The following is a 16,371-nucleotide window of genomic DNA, read 5'->3' as shown; positions in this document are numbered from 1 at the left end:
GGACTTTACTGATTGGCTGGAGCCAGGATAGGGAGTATCCTGTGTCAGGTCCTGATGTCAGCCATGAAGTCATTCTGTCTGGTTTCATGAAGGTGTGGTCCTTAGGGTCTTCTGCTTTCATGGAAAGCAGAAACACAACTGAAGTCAAGATGTTATCTTTAGTTCGACCAAACTCTGCTTCTGAGGTTTTGTTCTTAGACAGTTGGTGCTGACCAGAATATGCTATCTGAAGGGTTTAACCACTAAGGAAGGGAGTGGACAGGCAGAAAGGAGAAAGAGTGATGTTAAAGAAATGGAGCCTTCTTTAAGGTGAGTATTTTGAATGCAGTATCCTTTAAATGCTATTGCAAAGAAGGTTACAATCAGTTTACAGGGAAAAGGATTCCATTTAAATAGCAATTGCTCTGGAGGTGATTATAACTTGTATATTTATGTTTTTAAAAATTCTGCATGCAAGCATATTAGACACATTTTAGGGTAAAAGTCATAGAAAAGGAGCAATTTTCTTTCATTTTTCAAGGAAAAGGAAAAGGAAAGCAGCCTCATATACTTTTCAGTCCTAATTTTTCTTGGCACACCCACACATTCACATACACACACACACACACACACACACACACACACACTCCTTTTTCTTTATTTAAACATGAAAACATCCTCAACTTTTCATTCTTCACCAATTAGTGTCATTTAAACTAAGCTTTGCTAATTAAATAAAGAGTTCTGAGGTCACATGGTGGGGACCATGGGGGTTAGTGGTAAGAAGAATGTTAGAAAATTAGCTCACACATTATCTGCAATTCTATTTCACAGCACTTATGCAAAGGAGTTGTGCATCCAGAGCACAAGAGATTACTCATGAAAGGAATTCACAGTGGAAGATAATGAGGGAGATTTCAGGAAGCCATCTATCTCTGGCTGTTCCTGGAGGCCTCTGGACAGCCAGAACATGGGCCATGCTGAATGGAAGCAAGGTGGCATTTGGAGTACATGGATCATTGAAAAGAGCAAATATATGCAAGTCCAAGAATATTGTCCAGGAGGAAAATAAACCTTGCTATTGCTAGCACCATTGTTGGAGCTGGTGAGTTTTTTTTCAGCTTCAAAGACCTTTGGCAACCTGGGGATCTTGCAGAAAATAGAATAATGGCTGGTGTTTATTAGAACAACAGACCCAACCGAGAACAAGGCAGAGGGCAACAGACACAATATTTACAAAAGTTCGCAAGAAGGGCTTCAGAGATATTTCCTTGTATTATTCATTTCATACTCCACTATTTATATTTCATTACTCAATATGAAAGAACTGTGGATTTTCTCTTAATTTAAAAAGTCAATTTTAGAGGAAAGGTGATTACTGGGAAAATACTGGACATATCATTGTTTCATTAAAGTTGCCCTGGCCCATTTTGGTTCAGTGGTTAGAATGTTGGCCCAAGGTCCGAAGGGTCATGGGTTTGATTCCCAGTGAAGAGCACATACCTCTGTTGCAGGCTTGGTCCCTGGCTCCAGAGGCAACCAATCTGCATTTGTCGCTCTCACAAGTATGTTTCTTATTCTAGCATCAGTGAAAGGAATATGTGGAATTGGCAGGTGAAGATGGCAATTTTTATTTTCTAAAGAAAAATAGGTCTGTGGCTCTAGAGAATGTATGATGACCATAACTGTGGGTGAAATTGGATGAAAAACTTTCAGGCTCTCTGTGCTAGGAGGAAATAACTTATCCTTTGACCTGCATGGCAAACCATCAAAACAAGCTGAGCCTTTCCAATGTTCCCCTTTTCTCTTTATATCTAACAGAACTCTCACTTGTCAAGCAACCAGTAGCAGGGCTCCAGCTGACTTTTCATTATCTTTTTATTGCAAAATGTCTGCCAACCTTCCATCCTATAAAGTAGCCTCTATATTCCTTTCAGGAAACTGGAATATTCTTAAATGTACACAAATGGACAGACTTCAGATATGTTTCACCACAAATGCCAATAGGAAAAACCATAAAGCCTTCCACTGCATCCTGTAACACAGCTGAAGTTGCTGATCTGATCCCAGTACACTCCTGCCTTCAGCCTGCTGAAAAGCAGCTGCTCTTATGTCAAGTTCACCTGTTTAAATGTTTGCTGAATGAATGCTCACGTAGCTGATGGGTCTTTGCCATAGAAACTGCCTTAGCAACCAAGATGAGCACCAGCAGAAAGAGAGGAACACTGGAAAAGACATCTGCAAAACACTGCTAGTGTAAAGTGACTACTGGGAGAGTGAGTACTGGTTTTGATATTGAAATATGGTAGCAATCAAACTTGGGTAAAAACTGCTGTTTGAATTTTAAACCTGCTAAGGCAATTTTCCTGTGCCTGGGATCATAACCTTGGGAGATTAACCACTGAGTTCTGCTTCTACAAGATAGGGCCACATTCTATATCCAGCAGGATGTGACTGGGAACAACCCTGCGGGCTGACCCCAGTTTTTAGAATATAGTCTTTAGGATTTAGAATTTAGAACGAAGGAAAATTCCTGTGGTTTGAACTGTTGCAGAGTTCCTGAGCAGTCAGACGGTGCAGGGGGAGTTTGGAGAGACTTGCTTTGTTCATCGCGAGATGGGCTTAGGGAGGATGAGTTCAAATTCTAAGCAAGGTTACAGGCAGAACTTCCTTTTTTTTTTTAATTAAAGAGCCAGCCCTGTGTGCACTTAGTGGTTATCTCGATGCTGGCCTTGAAAACAATACAGTTCTATCCAATTGAAAAAGTGCACCTGGCATGGTATTGAGATTGTGGGCATATCTGGTCTCTGGCCTACAAGGTCAGACAGCTAAATTTACCTTCATCATTCTTCAAATGGGCTAAAGCAAACTAGAAAGCAACATTTTATCTAGGAAGAACAGCAGAAAATTCCAAACAATAGTTTGTTGCAAAATAGTGGTTTTCCTTCTCAGTACCTTTAAAAAGAACTACCTACCCCTGAAGCAGTGCAGTCGTGTGGAGTCCGCCTGTGTGTGGTGCTCTTGCGGCTGTCCTGGCCAGATATTTCAATAAATCTCTGCCTGCTATTTTTAATAAATCATCAGCCTCCGGTGGTCTTATTTTGAACCCAGGGTTCAGCCCCACAACAATACTGGGTGTCCTTATAATTCCTGATTGGATTTGAACTGTTGATTTAAAACAATCCTGTTTTTTCTTCTCTTCCTTACACTTCACTGGCCTGTCCTTAGTCTCTTACTGTGATGATCATTGAATTTAAGGCAATAGAAGATAAGAGCCTCATAAGGTTTAAGCTCTTGGCAGGCTAAAGATAATACCTTTTTTAAATGTATTGTTATTGATTTTAGAAAGAGAGGAAGGGATAGGGAGAGAGAGAAACATCGATGTGAGAGAGAAACATGAATCTTTCAGTGCACAGGATTGACACTCAGCCAACTAAGCCACACAGGCCAGGGCTAAAAATAACATCTTAATCTAAGTTATGTTTCAGCTACTGAGCCCTAAGGCTGAATGACCCCCTGAATACTTCTCCTTGAAATGGGTTCCAGATGCTAGAGCTGACCTCTGAATTGGCCTTGAGACATGAAGAAATGATTTATTAGACTTACCTCACCTCTCACCATTCAGCTCCTAACTTGAACCTTTATCTCATGGTGTCTTGTGATTTTACCCCATGTCATCTGTAGGGTACAAGCCAACAGGGAATCGGGTCTTTCACAGCATGAGCTTCCTGCCCCCGGATTAGCCAATTCTAATAAACTTTACTGCCCATGTATATTTTGGCTAGAGTGCACAGACAGGAGGGACTTAATTATTGACCTTTGGTAACAATTACATAAACAGGAGCACACTGAGATCAAATACTATGCCAGTCTTTTGCCATCATGCTTGGTTTTCAGCATAGAAATCCAGACTCAAGATCCCCACCTCCATCTGTAATTACACGTTAGCTAGAATTACAGTTATTGAGCTTGTCAGTCTTCCTACTCAGCCCTTCCAGCTTCAGGCACAATAACCTGTAACAAGCTACCTCAATCACATCCAGTTTCTGATACAGTCCATTCATTCCTTCAATTCATTGAGCACCAATGTTAGGTAATGCATGTATGGGCTGAGGATGCAGTACTGAATGAGACAGATAAGATCACATTTTTTTTCCCATGAAGCTTCATGTCAGTAAAGAAGATAGCAAATCAGTCCAGCTATACATCCATCCACCCATACATACATGCATACATCAGTCACGAATAAATAAGCAAATAATCTTAGATACTTATAATAGGTGCTATGAAGAATTCAAACTAAGTAATGTGAAAGGAGATAGATGGGAGTGGATTTAGGTAACTTGGTCAGTGAAGGTTTATTCATGAGTGGCCTAAGCAGAGGGAAAAGCTGATGTACAGGGACCAAGGTAGAAACAAGCTTGACATAGAACAAGAACAGAAATAAGTCCAGAGAGTCCAAAGTGGAGTGGAGTCCTGCCTTGGTCTCATGATTTAGGTTGCAACTTGACATATGATGATGCTTCCTTGAAGTCAGCCCCTATCTTGTAGTTTATGAAATTGGCTATGTCCTATTTTAATCAAGAGTTATAGCCATTTTACCTGAGTGTCTTCACTATTCTGAACCCACAACCTACCTGATCTGAATTCTTGGAAATCTGGGCACATCACATTAGTTACTGCATTTTAAATTGCTGGTCAATTGCCTCAGATTGGTTGCTCGAGTGCTGACCTTGTCTGATCAAATCTCATTCCCCTTTTTTCCATCAACCGAAGATAGGCCATTGTACTTTCTATAAAGCAGGTTTATTGAAGTATATTTACATACATTAAAATTCACTCACTTTAGTAAAAAAAATTCTGAGTTTAACAAATGCATATAGTCACATAACCATAATAAAGATATTGGCCATTTTTCCATGTCACTTTTTAAGACCAGGAAAGACTACAAGAGTCCGGCAATCATTGATGTGTTTTATTTCCTTTAATTTTGACTTTTCAGATAAATGGAATGATAGAGTATGAAAACTTTTGAGCCTTGCTTCTTACCCTTAGCATAATATATTTTATATTTCTCCTGTGATTTCATGTATCAATGGATCTTTTCTTGCTGAATGGTATTCCATTGTAGATATCTACCACAATTTGTTTTTCCTTTAAGTAGTTGAAGATTATTTAGGTTAGTTTCAGTGGGACGATTGTGAAGAAAGCCTCTATAAACATTTATGCACAAATTTTATGAAAATACATGGTTTCATTTCTCTTGGGTAAATATCTAGGGATGAAATTTCCAAGTTATATGGCAAGTGTATAATAAATGTTTAACATTATGAGACTGACATACTTTGAATGACTCATTTGTACATCTGAAAAGTGCAATTTTGTGCAACAGAATGGAAGTTAAACCTGGAATTAAAACCCTTTGTTCAAATCACACATTGGAAACTAAAAATTTTCATAACTTTGGGTGAGTTATTTCATTATTTTCTTGGACTCATTTATTTGCCAATCAAATGTGGATTAACATAGTTTATAGAGGCATGCTATTGTAGCTGACTGGGAGAGCTTCATTAAATGTAAATGATTATATTTTATTACAAAGTATTATATTATTAATATATTTCATCACAAATGTATTAGAGTTGAGAGGTCATTTTAGTGTTTGATGCGTGCTACAAGTGGCTGGTACAAAACCACAGTCACTTGCATGCACAAGCCATACATTTGTACACCATGTCTTTTTTAATATAAAGTTCCAGAATTGCACTGTCCACTAAGGTAGCCACTAATCACATTGTCTATTAAGTTTAAATTAATGAAAATTAAATACAGCTAAAGATTCAGTGTCCTCAGTTGCACTAGCCACATATCAAGTGCTCAATAGCCACATGTAGCTAGTGACTACCTCATTTGGCAACCTAGATGATAAAACATTTTTTTTCATGAAGAAAGTTGTATGTGGTGCTGATCTAGAGGGCAAATAATAAACCTTGACCTCTTCAGTTAAAAAAACTAAACAAACAGAAAGAATTCTAGAACCAATTTATAGCTCAACAGTTTTGTTGTGATGACCATGATTCATCTTGATTTTGAGACTTATAATCAACCCTGTAAGCCCATACACACAATAATCTAGTCTCATGAGTAATGACGTCATCCTGCACATCTCTGGTCTACTCCTATTTAAATCCAACCACGTTTGAGTCCTTCCTCCTGATTGTCTCATTTATTATCTTGTTCCTGTTCCTTTGAGCTTGACATTGAATTCTAATTTCTCTGAATTCATATTTTCCTGCATTATCTACCTCTAAATGGTAGTGAGTAGGCAGTTCCCCCAATACTAATCTAGTATGTGGTGTTGATAGCCTTCCTCATGTGACCCCTCACTAATCTGGGAGGAAGAGATGCACAGTGATGATCTAAGGACAGTAGCTGCTGCTCAGATCATGTCCAGGGTGTTGACTATTGCAGATGTCATGAATTCAAATGTTTTCAGGAACCCAGTGAGTAATGTAAATAAGCAAAGCAGTCTGTGAGTTACAATAAGGAGCAGAGAGGATTAAAGCAGATGAGAAGCTAATCAAGTAAAAACATATATACACTATATAGGCAACTAGAAGTTCAGAAATTGAAAAAGAAGAGGTAATAATGTTTTTATAGATAATCATATAGTGCCCTAGAAAGACATGAGAAAATCAATCCTAAAACTAATACAAATAATAATCAGTCAGCTAAGAGGATATAAAAATAGCCTACAAAAATTAATAACCTCAATATGTACAAACAATAGCCAACTAGAACATATAATGGAAGAGCAGAACTTATTTGTAGTGGTAAAAAAAAAAAAAAAAAAAAGTAAATTGAACAAGTATCTGGAAAATCCAAATAAGGAAAACTTTAAAACACTCAAAAAAAGGGGGGGGTGGGGGGAGGTGGGAACAAAATTAGATTGGAATAAATGAAAAAACATCCTTTTCTTGAACAAATCCATTGAACTTCTTAACCCTGTCAAGTGTCCCCAAGGTAATATATAAACTTAAGAATCTCTCAATAAAATCTAAGGAGGTTATTTCTTCTGGAGCTAAATAGGTTTATTTTAAAGTTTACATGTATTTTAACCTTTCGAGAAAATCTAGGAAAATTTTTTTTAAAGAGTAATAAGAGGGGTCAAGTTTGCCAGATTAAAGCATAGTATACAGCCTGTATAATAAAAACAGAGTGGTCCTGGGACCCAATTAAAGGGACTAGTATACTCAAAAAGAGAAAGAAAAAAAATGACTAACACAACTACAGAAATCTAAGTAAAAATATTTTGAATGAAAAAAAAATGATATCAGAAAGGTAGCAAGACAAATTACAAACAGGGAGAAAATATTTGCCACATAGACAAAGGGATAACCTTCTTAATTTATAAATAACTCCTAAAATGAGAAACACCAAAGCCTGACACACACAAAAAAGGACAAAAGACGTGAACATTTGGTTCAGTAAAAGACACACAAATTAATATGTAAGCAAGAAAAGGATGCCCAGCAGATCACTATGGAGTTTATTCTTCTAGCATAACTGAAACTTGAATTACAACTCCCCATTTCCTCCACCCCTAACCCCTGGCAACCAGTATTGTATTCTCTGTTGCTGTGATTTTGACTATTTTAGACATTGCTTATAAGTGGAATCATACAGTATTTGTCTTTCTGTGACTGGCTTATTACACTTAGCATCATGTCTTCTAGATACATTCATGTTGTGCCAATGGCAGGGTTTGTTATTTTTCTTTTTTTAAAGATAGAATAATACTCCATTGAATAGATATATCACATTTTCTTTACCTATTCTATGTTGATGGACACTTGGGTTGTTTTCATGATACTTTTGTATATTTTTTAAAAACCAATAAAACAATGAAAATGGTTATCTAGGGGTGAGTTGAAATGGTTACCTAGGGGTGAGTGCTTTATGTATTAAAAAATTAAATCCAAAAGGATGAAAAAATTCACAAGGTGTCAGCAAGCTGAATTACTCTCCCCCATATACATTAACCCCCCTCCCCATTCCACCACTGGTGACCTACAGGCTGAAGGACTTGTTTTCTGAGGTGCATTCTGAGGCTGTGAATTGAAAATATGTGCTTGGAGAAGGAAAACTGAGATTTAAAATTGTGTAAAACTGATATAATCCATGTTCATAAAGGCTAATAAATTATATTATAATTAGTTGTTCAATTATCTTAACTTCACTATGTGTAGAGAGATATTAGTCATAAGTTTTTCATTCTGGCTTTTAATTTTCTCCCCAACGATATTTTGAACAGAAGCCATGATCAAAAATGTATTCTTCAAACCAATGGACACAAAACTCTGGGGAGGGAGGGCATGTATGGGGGGGTGGGGCAATGGTATATGTACAAAGATAATAATTTAATAAAAAATTTTTAAAAAGTATTCTTCAGTTTCTAAGATTTCAGGAAACAAGGCCAACTTTCTCCTCATTTCCATCATCTGACTCACAAACCATGCCCCTGAGGCAGCAACAGCAAACATAGTGGTGTCAGCAATTATGAGCTGACTCATCAGAGAACATGCACCATTAACCCATTGAACATCTCTCCAGCAGGCATTTCAGCCTCAGTAGAACCATCTGCACCACATTCACCCAGGGTTGGAACCTATCCAACCCACCTTGTGTTCCCAGGCATTTCCGCTCTGATGCCTGCCCAGAAGCAATTCATAACCCTACAGTGCTGCTATCGATACATCAGCAATCCAGCAAAAACACAAAACATTCCCTCTAAGCTGAACAGACCATTTCTGGATTATTGTGCTCCCTCTGAGCTAACGCCAAGCCCGAGGAAAATGATTTCCCACTCATTGCAATTCTTCACATCACAGTTCACAAATGCTTTTGGGATTGAGCCTACCAATTTTTGTTTGAATATAGATTTAGCCATTTGGCTTGCAGATTGGCCATAGAAAAAAAAATCACATAATCTCTCTACATTTCAATATCTTCATTTGTAAAACACCCAATGAACAGGCTGTTTGGTAGGAATTTAGTGAGATTCTCTATGTATGCCAGGATTGCAAATGAGCATTTAGGCTCCACTATTCAATGTGCTAAGAAATGTTAGCTCTTGTTTTTATAACTAATAGAAATCCTCTTTCCTAAGAATCTCCATCTTCCACCCACTGTGAGCAACTGGGGAACAGAAACAACTACACAAAAATAAAGCAGAAAGCTCTGCTATCTAAAATATCTCAATGCCTTCCAGTTTAATAGTCTCTTTTGGGTAACACAGCATATTTTATGTAAACATTGTCAAATCCTCCACCCTACTTCTTTTCTGCAAGATGGATTTCTAGGAAGACGTATGGTTGCAGGAAAAAAGATATGTGCTGAGCTCTGGGATTCATGGATCTCTCTCCTGCAGAGTGGCTGGGCTGCAGACAGGCTTGAGTTCTACAGTAGTACAGTGATAAGGTCCCTGGTGGTGGACAGTCCTCCTACTGCTGCTCAAGTCTGCAGCTGATACATTTGCTATCTATTTCTTTAGCTCAGTCAAGATTTGCCTTGCTCATTGGGCCCTGTTTCAGTATGCAGGTTTGCTGTGACACTTGGTTTGACTCCCACTTTTCTCTGTCCCTGGCAACTCTACCCCTAGAAAACGTTTAGCTATTATTGCCACCACCAATATGATTCTTATAGGGACTTCTGGGCTACCTATGGAACTAAGTGCAGCTTGAGACAGCTGGCTTGTCTGTGCTCCCCTGTCATGCCACCATTCTCTTGAACATACTTGGACAACTATATAGGACTCTCTTCCCCAAGGTTTCAGAGAGAGAATGGGACCAAAATCCTTGCTTTAAATTTATCTCATCCCATACAACACCCTTCTCATCCTAGAACTTTGGTTCAGAGAAGACTAGCAAAGCATATGCTCACCTCACATAGGTTCTTTCTTCCTTTTTTTCTTTCTTCCTTTTTTTCTTTCTTTCTTTCTTTCTTTCTTTCTTTCTGTCTTTCTTTCTTTCTCCCTTTATGACATAAGAAGGTCATATCCTCTTTCCAGCACTGTTCCTGGCACAGAACAAGCATTCAATAAATGCCAACTATTACTAATAATCTATATATATAAAAGCATAATATGCAAATCAACCAGATGGCAGAATGACCGGTTGCTATGATGCATACTGACCACCAGGGGACAGACACTCAATGAAGGAGTTGCCCCCAGCCTGCAGGCTGTGATTTCCCAACAGGCCAACCTCTCAGTTTCTTCCCCTGGCTGGCAGGCTCCAATTGCTCAATGGGAAATGGGGAATCATGGGTGGGTTGCAGTGGATGTAAGCAGCACCAGGCCAAGGTGGGTGCGAGTGTGTGGGGCCTCAATCACCCTTCTGGTGGCCCAACACACAGAGGGTGACAGGCATCAGTGACAGGGGAAGATCGGCCTGATAGCAGGCCAGGTCTAGGGACTCTACCTGTGCACGAATTTGTGCACTGGGCCTCTAGTGTTCTAAAATTGTTCAAAGGAAGACACTGCCATGCTTTTTCAAAGCAGGTCAGATGATCAAAAATCTGTGTGTTTGTAGGTCAGTTGAAATTATTTATTGTTGCTAAAGGGAAGCAGAAAGTCCATATTTTTCTTATGAGTCTTGGGACTGATTATTTATTCAAATATGCCTGCTCTTTAGCTCTATTTTCATGTTCTCAAGAATCCTATTGTCCTGGTTTCATGATGAAAATTAAAAGAATTATATGTAAAAATTTCCCTGTGAGGAATATTTGCAATACTTATTAATTAATTAATTCACCTAACAAATATTTATGTAGCAACTATTACATGTCTGGGGACATATGAATAAAATATCCTCTCTGTTTCTTCTGGACATAGGACAATGAGCTCATTATTTAATATACAAAGAGCTTTTACAAGTCAGTAAAGAAGGTCAAAACACAAAATTTGACCAAGGATATGAAGATAGTTCTCAAATACACATTCACACACAGATATGCACACACAAGAGACCTATCAATATTTTAAAATAGTTAATCTACCCAGAATTAGTGGAATGAAAAATTACATTTCTAAGATACTTTATACTGTATTATAATGAGACTGATTCTGTCTCAATTTTATTTGAAGCATGAAGAGATTAGATTCAAAGGAGATCATAATGTTCAAATTTCTAAGAAATCAAGATCAGCTAACTCTTAAAGATTTCATCTAGAATGAGGAGGTAAAATGGACTAGAACTTTGGATAATGAGGGAAAATTTGGGAAGAGCATTATTTGTAAGCTATTGGTTTGCCCCTAGTTCTATACCTAAGGAGAGCAGTAAGGGAGTCCTGATATCTGGCCTAAGGTCTGAAGAGTTTTAGAGGGATCCTCAGAGCCTAGTTTTTCATTCAACACAAATGTATTGAGTTGTGCAAGTTGTACTCAGTGCTACTGTACTAAGTACTGGAGATACAGTAGTAAGGAAGGCACATGATACACCACCACTGTAGAACGTATGTCCTGAGAATGTCTTTGTTCAGCTATTCAGTTTTATATGTTAATTGCTCATTCATAAGTATTGCATTGAGGGGACATTCCAAGTGAACTGTGGATAGATCTATGCAAATGAAGCATATATTAGCTCACCCCCTAGAACAACCAGCTTCCAAAACTCCTGTAAGAAGAAAAGCTTCAATGTGCTCAGTTTTATGTTTTGTTTTCCTGTTTCTGCAAGAAATATGTACTCAGCTAATCTTGTTCTTCTTTATCTCAAGTCCTGTTTATCAGGTGGCTTTCACCATAAAAAAAGAAAGATCACATAGCCTTTGTAGAAGATGAAAATAAAACTCTCAACAGAACATCAGCATTTAGTTAGGCTTCAAATAATAATTTATTTCAATAAAACTTTCTTTTGGAGCTGATTTCCTCTGAAAAAGCAGTATTCCTAGCAATAATCAGCCTATGTCCTACCATCAATAATGTCCATGGAATTTAATGGGAAGGCAGTGAGCTCAGAGCTGGATATGGCTGTGCCTTCATGGTTGTCTCCAGCTTAGGTCTCCATGCCAGGAAGTGACAGAAGGAAAGGAGGGTGAGGCCCCAGTCAAAAAGGGCAGTGTTTTGTTCATTCAGAAACCGTAGCTAGAGTCCATTTATTTCCACTTTTATTATTTCTGTAATCCATGATATTTCTATGCTACATCTGAGAAAAGTAAAGTTAGGACAGCTTATGTAATTAATTTCCCTGAGGGCCTGTGTCTTAAGGCAGGAATCAGGATTCAAACTCTGATCTATCTGCTTCAGCTTCTTTCTCCTTCATTATGCTGCCTCTTACACAAGCCCTGTGCAAAGCTCTTAAGCAGCAGCAAATCCTGGAAACTCCCAAATTAAATATGCCCTGTTATTTGTTTGCTGAGTGTTTCTACAACAACCACCAGAGAGCCCATCCTCAGGGACCCTGTCACATTAGACTGCCCATGTGGGCTGTTTGATCGAAGGTTGATCCCAAGTCACCGAAGGAAGAATGTCAGCTGTTCTATGAATTGAAACCGGATAACATAACATAAAATGTCAACAAAAGTCTCACAGGAAACAAAAACAAAAACCAAAACACAAAACAAAACAACAAAAACATCGATGAAACATAGGCCAGGGATTTCGAAGGTTCAAGAAGCAAGATCCCCCTCTGGGATTCTGCTAATCAGTTAGCACTTGGTCATGAAGAGACATAACAACGCCAGGACCACAGACAAGCTAATGATTTTCTCAGTGGATGCCAACTGGTGGTAATCTGAAGGTAACACAAGCCCTGAGGAAGGGATGTCATAGCACAAGGAGAAATTCAAGGAATTATGACATTTCTTGAGTATATATTTTGTTTTATCATAGGATTTCTTTTTTTCCCATGTATATCTGTATTTGCCTTAATATTTTTAAGGCTTTTTTCCCCCCAAGTCTTTACCCAAAAATGTATACTAGAAGATATGTCCTGTTTTCCCTTTGGTTTTGAGTTTCCACAGCATGTAGCATACCCAGTAATCTCTTGCTCCTGTTTGAGAAGTGGAGTTCTCACTGAGGACAAAATGTAATCTTCTGACCACATACTTCCTGCCAACACTTACAGTCTGTTTCCCATTCCATCCCAAGGGCCAGTTTCAATAAGCTGTTTAATATTCCTATAGTAGACCCTTCCTCTTATTTCCCTGCACCTCTGCAGATGTTGTTACCCTACCTGGAATACCATTATACCTATTCTTTGCCTAGGAGTTTGCTGCTTACCTTCCAACACAAGGCTCGAAATACCCCCCTGTTTCTCCCAGCATTCCAGATTAACATAGTATTCCACAAGGGCTATCTTGACCTAGTTTTGAAGTCATGGCTAAAACCTCTCAGTTCTTATTCCTGTGCAGTTTATCAAGCCTCCACCTCAACTGCTCTCATGAGACTCTAACACTCCTGCGCTACAATACTCAGATGCCCAACTTGCAGAGCCCCCACTCCTCAAATACCCAAAACCCAGGGATGACCCTCTGTGACTCTGCAGAATGATTCAGAATATCCCATCCCTAAGAAGCCCTTGCAAAACCTGGCTAACCCTCTCCACTTGCCATGCAGAAGGTGCCTCCTACAGTTCCAGCTTGCTGTTAACCTGTCTCTGGGTACAGCCCTCTGTGGCAGCCTTTGCTTGTTCAGAGATTTTCTGCCTTTGTGTTGTGTCCCACCATCCAAAGAACCTAAAATCATACTTAATATTATATAATGATGAAACACCAGATGGGCTAGGTGCTCCCTTCCCTGTGTGTCATGTGCTGGGAGACCAGAACTGTTGAATTTATAGCCCATCAGGACCAGCTGTGACTCAACAAAGAAGTGGATAATTATGTTCCACACTTCCAGCCTCTATAATAATTGTAATTAACTGTTTTCTCTTTTTGATGCCTCATAAAGATAGTAAAACCAAGTTCTATTTCTGGCGATATGGCACATTATATACCTTTAAAATATCCCAAATGTGTGCTCTTTGAAGATGGAAATCTGGAACAGAGACTTGTAAACATTACAGGAATCCTTCAAGGACTTGGAGAAAACAAACCTGTCTAACAGTGAAATGTGTTTGCCCTGCTCTAGATGCTATGCCAGTTGTCCGTACATGGGTTTGGTGCTAAGATTCACACTCTCTGCTTGACCTAAACAACCCCAAACCATGAGAGTAATTTAAGGTGCTCTTACATTGGTAATCTCTCAGAACTTTGGATAAAACAGATATAGATTCCCTAATTAAGGATACACCTTCATAGTCAGACTTGCATTATATTCTTGGATAAATTCACACTGTCCGTAAATTCTCAATCTAAAATGTAAAAAAAGAGAGAAGAATAATTATGACATTGTGTGTGAGAGTAATCAAAGTAAACAAGCAGAAGAGTAACCCCACAACCCCAAGAAATTGATATTGGAATGATTTCATATATCTAAAAAATTTAAAATAAACTATAAAACATAAAAAGGAGCATTATTATGTCCCAAAATCAGACATAATTGAAAAAGAAAAATATGCTTAAATTATTAACACATAATAATTATAATTACCTGTTGAAACAGAAGATGAGGTATAACTCAAGAAAGACTTGGTAAACTGGAAGATAAATCTGAAGAACTTACCCTAATGAAGCACAGAGAGTCACAAATAGCAAATAATCCTATTGTGCTTCCCATGCTCAGGTATCATACAAATCTCTCTAACTGCATTAAATGCTTTTTCTTCCTAGAAACCCTATAAATTAGATATTGTTTTGTTTTCATTTTATAGATGGGAACTAAAAAAGAATGAAGTGAATTACTCTGCTTAAAATCACACTTACAAGTAAGTGGCAAAAATAAAATTGGAGCCCAAATATTTAGACTGTGAAGTTTACAATCTTAACCATTAAGAGACATGAAAGGAAAAAAGAAAAAAAAAATTAAAGAAAAAAATTTTTCAGCATTCATCTACCTATTTGAAGTTTCACAAATGAAGAAAGAATGGAGAAGTATTTTATAGATAATTATCAGATTCAGAATACACCAAATCTCTCAAACAGAAAAATTACAAATAATTTCGCACTGATATGACGAAAATAATTCATACAATGTTTTAGAATGATTCTATCAGTGTCAGAATATTTTATCTTTATGCATTAAAGGATAAATCAATTCCAAACTTCCTCTGTATAACATACAAAAATAGCTATTTAATGTAACTTCCAAGATTATAGACATTAACATGTATATTGTTATTCAAAAAACAATTAATATACTTAATATAATTGATAAGCTTGATCTAATGAACATACATGGAGTCCTGTATAAACAATTAAAGAATAAAATTCTTAGCCACAAAAGAAGTCCCAATAAATACCCCTAAATTACATTTTTAATGCAAGGCAATGAAGTTTAAAATCTGTTTTTTAAATGATAACTTTTAAATTTTTTTCAGTATTAAAAAATGCATTTCTAAACAATTTATGGCTCAAAGAAGAAATAATCATAAAAATTAGAAAATACCAGAAACTGAACTACAAATTTTCCCAGGGATCTTCTCCTGCATCTGTTAACTTCTCAAAGAGGAAGTGTGGGTGTTCATTTACCACTTGCTGTGAATCTCAGACAAGAGCTGCCTCCCCTAGGGAAATTTTCATGCAAAGAACATCAAGGTGGTAAAAGTCTAGACAGCTGGCCAGTCTTGTGGGTTCCAGTTTTGGTTCTACCTTTTCTTAGTTGTGTGCCTCAGTTACCTTTGCTGCTCTTTCTGTTGCTGGCAGAATGTCAGTGAGCAGATGAAGGTGGTAGTTTAGGGAACAGAGGCTTTTGCAAAAATGCTCGCAGCCACTTTCCCTGCCTATAGTCGAATCCAAACCTATTATTTACTTTGACCACAAATATCACACCTTCCTCTCCATCCCATGCAACCATAGATTTTTGTCTTTGCAATCTAGGTAATCTTTCCATTGAATTATTGTTACTCCCTCCATTCTGGGTTTTCACCCTTAGGTCCTCCCCAAGTCACAACCAGGGGAGAAGGACAAATTTGGAGAATTCCTAAATCATCACACTCCACAATCTTCCTCAGCAATATATTAATGATGTATGAAAAATGTATCATCTATATATATACCAGTAAAAGCCTAAGCAACCTTTATAACCCAACCATCAGTACCACCAGAATAACTTGTCAACCAGTCGCTATGATACGCACTGACCATCAGGGAGCAGGTGCTCAATGCAGAAGCTGCCCTCTGGTGATCAGTGTGTTCCCACAGCCAACATCGCATGGCCCCTTCCCACCACCCCCCCCATGGCCCTGAAAAGGGGGGTCGGGGGCCTGGCCAGCCAACCTCCTTGGGTCCCTCCCT

Source organism: Pipistrellus hanaki (genome assembly GCF_964339955.1).
Source record: "Pipistrellus hanaki genome assembly, chromosome: 8".
Lineage (NCBI taxonomy): Eukaryota > Metazoa > Chordata > Mammalia > Chiroptera > Vespertilionidae > Pipistrellus > Pipistrellus hanaki.
This window is presented reverse-complemented; position numbering follows the sequence as displayed.